The sequence below is a fragment of the Hordeum vulgare genome, chromosome 4H (assembly GCF_904849725.1).
Source record: "Hordeum vulgare subsp. vulgare chromosome 4H, MorexV3_pseudomolecules_assembly, whole genome shotgun sequence".
Taxonomy (NCBI): Eukaryota; Viridiplantae; Streptophyta; class Magnoliopsida; order Poales; family Poaceae; genus Hordeum; species Hordeum vulgare.
Genome location: NC_058521.1, coordinates 200,380,428 through 200,388,882, shown reverse-complemented (window position 1 = coordinate 200,388,882; position 8,455 = coordinate 200,380,428).

Genomic DNA, 8,455 nt, shown 5'->3' with positions numbered 1-8,455 from the left:
CTAGAACCAAGGTCACAGAAAGCATTGCTTTAATAGTTATTATCTTTACTAGTAAAAGACGCGTGCATTGCAATGGGAGAAAAAATTATCACACTTCTCTAACCCAATAATCATGATTCAAATCACAATAGGTCCACGTCTTTTCTTTTTATTTGGACCAGGGCAAAATAACTTTTCATTTCCATGATAATTTTTATTCAACACATATGGCAAACTTATTTTTTATCGCTCATGGAAAATTTACTTGTATGGAAAATGACAATTTTACTTTTACTTTGCTACAGCAAAAATACTTTGCATGGCAAATTTTGCCTTTCCCATCGTTCATGGGAATTTTTTCCTTCTATAGACTATGATACATTTACTTTTACAAAATATGGCTACTACTACTAAACAATAAATGGTGCACTTTATTTGTGCTTCACATAATAGCAAATTTTAATCCACATTTTTTGTTTCATCTTGTATATAGTAAAAATAGCGTATAAATTTTTAGTCCACATATCTTGTCATCGTGTGCACATGCAAATTAGCATGAACTTTTTCTTTTGTGGCATCACACTAAAAAAAGATCTCTTTGGACCATGGCAAATTTTGGTTTGAAACATTCAGATTTTTTAGTAGTATCTTGTTTTTCATTTTATGTTATCACGGCAAATTTAGTTTTCATTTTATTTTAGACCATTTTATTTAGAGCATGGAAAAATCTGGACTTTATTAGTCACAATCAAAAGTGGGCTTTTTTAGTTACAATAAAAATTGTGTCAAACTCGACCTTTTTCGCTAGTGTTTTTTTTTCTCCTTTTCGTTCTTACAGAGAAAAGGCTTATAGGGCACATGCAGAGGGCGTTCCGGTTGTGGGGGGTTCTCCTATATCAAACGAAATCAAGCATTGCTATGTGCAGAAATTTAAACTGAATACGTGTGTCTAACACCAACATACATACAAATATGCTTACTCATTGGGAGTTGCCTCAAGTAAGGCCCTGTTTGAATACACTCAGATTATATAATCCGATTTTTATAATTTATTATGTCTTCAAATAGGACAGATTATATTGTAGTTTATAAAAACTAGATGGACAGATTATTAAAAACTCATAATCTATTGTACCCCAGCTAAAATCAGATTATAGATTATTAATGACCCATCATCCTTGGAAACTTGAAGATAATTACCTAATGCCACCGCCATCGTCCTCCAAACATGCCCATCTAGATTATTATCTTTGCAGTTAAAAAACAAAGGACATACATGTGATTGTACAATATAAAACCTGGATTACAGTTTATATAATCTGGCCTCCAAACATGCCCACCTAGATTATTTTTATAAACCAGATTATATAATCTATCTTCATAATCCAGATTATTATAATCTATTATGATTTCAAACAGGGCCTAAGCCGGTGACCTCCACTTGCGCCATAGACGTGCAGCCGTTCCCGAACAAGCCGGACGTATGCAGCCGCTCCCGGCCGCTGACGCCTGTATGGACTGTGCTGGTCGTGTATGGCGCTATGCTTTGGCTCGGCAAACTGCCGTGCTCACTCGCACCATCATTAGTTTTGGCCTTGTGGCTTGATGCCGCTGCTCACTGCGTTGCGTTGTTAGATGCCGCTCGTGTGCCGAGCCCAACGCGCCCGTTGTGCTTCACAGACCCAGGCACTCTTGCACGCTCACCTTTGTTGCGTGTGCACTGCCGCGAGCCTCACACCTACCCGTAATCTACAGAAGTCTCGCATCGCCCCTAACCCATGACCAAGTCCCGCTGACAACCGCGCACCATGGCCCAGCTGGCCGCGAGCATCGCGTGCTAGCCACCGCCATGCCACGCGAGCCACCAAGAGCCGCACATGCCTCTGCCGCGCCGGATGCATGATCTCCGCCCACGTCAGCGCGAGACGTCGCGAGCATCCCTCTGACGAGTGCGGCGTGCCGCCGTCGTGTCAGGCATGCCGGATCCGCACTGCATCGACCGTCTCATCATCCTGGTCGTTTGTCTCCCGCCGTTGTCGAACAGGTCCAAGTCTATCAGAGATTCAGAGTAGCCCTGGCGCTGTCGTTATTGCCGTCGACGGAGGAGATGGGTTTGCTGATCTACAAGGACAACTTCATGGCACCGAGACCAAACCAGTGCTAGTTCTTGTTGCCGCTGTTCATATAGTTCCTACGGCCGTTGCTCGACACCTTGTGTTTTTGGCCGCCTCCACATCTCGTTGCTCCTCGGCGACTAAGACAGGACGAGCGAAACGACTCCCAATCCGTGAAACCTAGCGGATCCGTGTGTGTTTTTATTTTCAATATGTAATCATAAAAAACGGTAGGTGGGAATCATGAGGTACGTCGATTTTATGGAGAAAACAAGAGAGTTTGTATTATGTTTTGGCTTTTAAACGTGAAGTGGAAGCTGTGAAAAAAAAAACCCGACAACGGATAAAGATGGATTCAAGGTGATATGCCTATTTTGGGGGGGCTTAAACGTAAAATAACATGACGGACTAAGAATACCTATTTTTTTTATTAGTAGGTAAAGGTTTTGGTAGTAGATTGGCGCTCATGATGCAATTTTCTAAGTATAGAAACTTCAAGTGCAATTTACTCATCATATGCTTCTATCATCGCTTCCACTATATGATTAGTGAAAGCCTCGTTTTGCTCGTAAGCATTAGGTGAGATAATACTGGATTGAAACAAGGAAATACATTCTATTAAAAATCAACTTTTATAACTAAAATCCTTGTTATCCAAAATAGTGAGTACATCACTAGATAACGTTTTGACCTCTTCAAGCCCACTTTTTTTCAATTTTAGCATTAGAATCGTCACTCTCCAAGCAAACGGGATACTCACTAGCTAAAGTTGACTCCTATGGAGTCCATTTATCATTAACATTATAGAAGTAAATAAAGAATCAATAGGATAAGTGCCAATCAGTTTAAGATCTTCATCATGGTTTTGGTAAAAACCGAGTGTGAGAGCTTTTTCTAGGAATTTCCGCTTAGCTTTCAGCTTAGCAGTCCTCTCGCTACTTTCATTCATAGACATTTGGAAAGATTAGTAGTCTCATTAAAATCATGCTTGGGTGGCAAAGCTTTATTTTTAAGAGTTTCGACATCAAGAGCAATTATATCCATGTTCTTAGCCAAAGTATCGAGTGTATGCATCTTTTCCCTTGCCATAGTATTGAAAACTTTTTGATAATTAAGAAATTCTTTAATAGTATTTTCAAGATCAGAAGAGAATTTATTATTATTGTTAGAAGGATTTCTATAAGAATTGCCATAAGAATTTCCATAATCGTTAGAATGATTACCACGATATGGCCTAGCATTCAAATCACCCTTATAAGCATTGTTATTGAAATTATTTCATGAGATAAAATTGACATCAATAGGATCATTATTTTCTCAATCAAGGTAGACAATGGAATGTCATTTGGATCAATATGAGCATTCTTATTAGCAACCAAATTCATAAGAGCATCCACCTTTTCACTCAAAGTAGCTATTTCTTCAACAGAATTTAACTTCTTGCCAGTTGGAGCGCACTAACTATGCCTTTGAGAATAGTTGGCCATAAGAGCATCCACCTTTTCACTCAAAGTAGCAATTTATTCAAAAGAATGTTCCAAAAGTTTAGTGGCCTCTCCTAAGGTTACCTCCCTGAAGGTACCACCTGCGGTAGAATCTAGAATATTTGTGGATACAAAGTTTAGACCCTCATAGAAATTTTGGATAATCATCCACAAGTTTAAACCATGAGTAGGACAATTTCTAATTCATTATTTTATTTCTAAGGATATTAGCTTTGAAGGAGGAAAATGTGGTAAAGATGAAAACAAGCCTTAGCTTTATCTCTCACTGATAAAGGAAATAATTTTAATTTTGCAATATAATTATCCATATCCTTTTTCTTTTGAATATCACAAAGTTCAACAAAGGTATTAAGATGGGCAGTGGGATCCTCATTAGGACTTCCCAAAAATTGTTCTTTCATGACAAGATTGAGCAATGCAGCATTAATACCACAGGTATCTGCGCTAGTGGCGGGCGGTATTGGATTACTAATAAAATCATTAATATTAGTATTTGGGAAGTCACAAAACTTAGTAATATCTTAAGACATGGTGACCGAGCAAGCAAAGTAACAAGCAGGACAAGTAAACTAGAGAGCAAATATGCAAACTAGTGACGAGCTAAGCAAGCAAAGGTAAATATTTTTTGTATTTTTAATTTTTTTGAAAGAAGAAAGATAAAACGGAAAACAAGAAGCGGAACAAGAGAACAATAATTTGTGTGAAGTTACTTGATAGTTGGTGTTGATATTCCCCGGCAATGGCGCCACAAATCCTTCCTAATGCTTGTGATCTGGGTTGGATTTTCCATGAAGAGCAACGCGTTCTCGCAACACAATGAGGGTAAGTATTGCCCGCGATTAAGAAAACAAGGTTAACAAACCAGTAGTAATATTAATCCTCAACAATCTTCAACGGTTGCACACAAAAGAGCAAACAACTTTCACCCAACGCGGGCAAGAGGGTTGTCAATCCCCTTGTTCTTGTTATTTGGAAGCAAGTGAGTTGTGTAGATAATTGTTGAGAATAGTAACTAAAACAAAATATAAAAGAAAGCAAACAGGAAAATATAAGTTTTCTGAATATATAAATGAATAGACCTCAGGCCGTAGTGTTCTCTAGTGGCATCTCTCATGAAAGCAACATATGGTGGCTACACAAATTACTGTTGAGCAATTGTAGAATAGCGGATAGTTATGCGATTTTCACGATAATGATCATGTGTATATAGGGATCACATCCATAAGAAAATAGGTCAACTCCTGCCTGCACCTACTACTATTAGCTCACTTCAAAAGCGTTTCTATGCTTGCCTCTCTATGTATTAAGTTCATGACAAACGAAGTAATGCTTGTAGAACGATGACATGTACACAAACCAAACTCAATCTATATGAATAAACCTCATTGTTTTATCCTTAGTGGTAGCAACAGAAATACATGACTTGTCCCCTTCTATCACTGGGATATAGAAATTCATTAGGTTGAACGCACTACAACACACATCTACCACTAAAGAAAGATCAAACTTCTTGGCCAAAGCAATTAAATAGATCATATAGATTTACAAAGCTATGATGATCATGCAAATAAGAGCAATAATAATTCAGAGAAGTCTCAAATATTTTCCATGAATAATCTGAGCATAAACCCATAATTTATCGGATCCCAACAAACTCACCATGCAAAAGAATTACATCGGATGGATCAAAGTGAAGATGCCATGATGATGGTATTGAAGATCAAGAGAGAGATAGACATTGACATATAGGTACTGATTACGAACCCGTAGTTCTGAGGCGAACTACTCATACATCATCACAAGGGTACCGAGGGTAATGAAGAGGCCCTCCATGATCGAACTCGCCTCCGATAGAGTGCCGGAAAGGAGATCTGGATGGGATCGCCGTGGAACAGAGACTTGCGGCAGCGTAAAAAATGTTTCGTGGATGCCTCTAGGGTTTTGGGAATATTAGAAAATTTATAGGCCAGAGGATAAAGCAAGAGGGGCCAGAGGAAGTCCACAAGGCATCAAGGCATGCCAACCCCCCTAGGTGTGCCTTGTTGCCTTGTGGGCTCCTCGTGCAGCTCCAGGTATCCTCCCGAAGCTTCCACGTCATCTTTTGTTCCAGAAAAAGTCACCAAAAAGTTTCGTGGCAATTGAACTTTGTTTGGTACAAGAAACCTGAAAAACAAAAAACACGTAGAAAACGACAACTGGCGCTGGGCATTGGGTTAATAGGTTAGTGCTCAAAAATAATATATATTGGTGCATTATGACCCGAAAATGTATCGTAAGATGATAATATAACATCATGGAACAATTCAAAACTATATATACGTTGGAGACGTATCAAGGCTCTTTTGATTCATGAGAATGACCTTGATGTTCTTCTCCATCTCCTAGATGGTGATGATAAGAAATACCATTTGATCATCTTTGGACCTCAACACTGGAGCACTAGAGTGAAAGCACATATGTTCCCTTGGTGGTTTTGATAATTCATGACAACATACATTGTCTCTTAGACTAACACTTTTACATGGTACATTTTAGATATAGTCCACACAGAGCATTGGTTAAGGATTGTGTGGATAACCCACAAGGAAATGAATAGGATTTGCCAAGCTTCAACAAATAAGACACTACATTTTATATTTTTGACAAATCACCTTTGAATCCATACGAAAGCCAATACTATTAAAAGGGGGTGAGGTATTTATGATGAATTAGCTGCTCAAGTGCTTATAGATAGCCACCAAATATATTCATTCATTATCCCACAAAATTATTTGTCCAAAGCCTAAGCATCAAAATCGGTGCAACCAACAATTCCCACTCAGCCCTACCGATTTTCCATACACAAACCTTATGCCAAACCTTAGAATCTCGTTAGCGCGAACTTTCACTTAGGTGCTACGGAAATTCACTGACCAACTTTCTAGTATGTCGATTTTAAAAATCAGAATTTCTGAGTTTTGAAATTGGTCTCACCGAGGTTTCAAAATTTCCCTAGGTCACCATATCAGTAACATCGAGATTCCTATATCGGTCTCATCGAAAATTTGGGAGTTGCCACATTTAGTGAAACACAGTACCACCGAGATTCATGTCAGTGTCATCGAGTAGGGCAATAATGTTGTAATGGTTGGATTTTTGGAGACACTCATATATACCAGATCCACCACCTCTCATTCGTAGAGGAAGCACTCATAATACACACACACATGTCATATTCATTCTTATGAGAGAGATCCACTAGAAACTTGATCTCTAGCCTCCACAAGTAGCTTTCCACCGAATCAATCTCTTCTACCCAAGCAAAATATGTGAGAGATTGGTGGAGTGTTGAGGATACTATATTTTGAAGCATAAGAGCATGGAGTTCGTCGATCTACCGCATCTATTACCTTTTGGTGTCACTTGGGGTCCTCCTACTTCGTGTTGTGGAGTTGAACCAATAAGATTGTATAGGCAAGGAGATCACCTACTTTTTGGAGATCTACCCCGAGTGAGGCTAGTCCTATGTGGACGTAAGCCATGGTGTAATAGACAAGGACGCTTCTACTTGGACCCCTGGTGGGTGGACCCTCCGTGGACTCTCACGATGGTTATCCTCCATGGGTTGAAGTCTCCACTAACGTGGACGTACGATAGCACCACCTATCAGAACCCCGCCAAAAATCATCGTGTTCATCTTTGCGTTTGATCTTCCTAAACTCTAATCCTTACTTACATGTGCCATGTCTTTACTTTCCGTTGTCGTATATGTTGAGTAGCTTGTGTAGGGTGCACTAGACTTGTTAGAATTGCTAAAATCTGCCAACAATTAAATTTGGGAAAAGCCTAGGTTTTAATTTATGCAAGTAGTCTATTCACGCCTCTTTTAGACATCCCTTCTAGTGATCAATCGATTGGTATCAAACCTTTGGTCTCCATAGCGTTGGTCTAACCACCATTGGAGGAAGATGGATGTGTCTAGTTTGGGGAATCTTAGTTGTAGAGTGCATGTTCTCAATGGTAAGTATTATAGACAATGTAAATGTGAAATGCTTGATATATTTAATGAATTCATTTGAGAAATTATGTTGAATATCCCTATGTGCCTCCCATTGATCCTTTACATTCTTCTCATGATGATGAAGTTAATATGCCTGGTAATCTTAATATTGTTAATCTCATCATTAGGGAATTGCCAAGAAATGTGCTTAATCAAATGAAGAACTTTGAATGTGCTTATACTTTGTGTGAAGATTTGGAGAAAAGATATCCCAACTACTCCTTTAAAAATATTGATATCGTTTTCTAAAAATATATTGCCTTTCACAAGATGAATCCCAATGATCCTAACTTTGATAAATGTCTATTTGAGCCTCGTGACCTCATGTGTGCTAAAGTATATGTCATTACTGTTAATAACATCATTGTTGAAGCCTTTCGCATGCATAAACATGGACATTGTCATAGTCAAAGTTCTGACGAATCACTTGATTCTTGTGACGAGGATGTTCCCTTTGACGATGACAATGTGGAGCATCGCTACTATGATGAAGACAAAGAGCTTGACATCGAGTATGAGAAGACCATAAGGAGCCTTAGTCTTATGGCATACCTTTGAGACTAGATGGTCGGAGGAAAGGAGTGGATACTTGACAGTGGATGCACCAATCACATGACTGGAGATAGAGACATGTTTCATGATATCACACCAAACCAAGGACCATGAAGGTATGTGACTTTTGGGGACACAACTCCAATGGTAGGTTACTTGGTCTTCGCAAGGTGGCCATATCTCATGATAGTTCCATTCCAAATGTCATGCTTGTTCAATCCCTTAGCAACAAACTTCTTTCCGTATCTAGTCTAGCAGACTTTGGT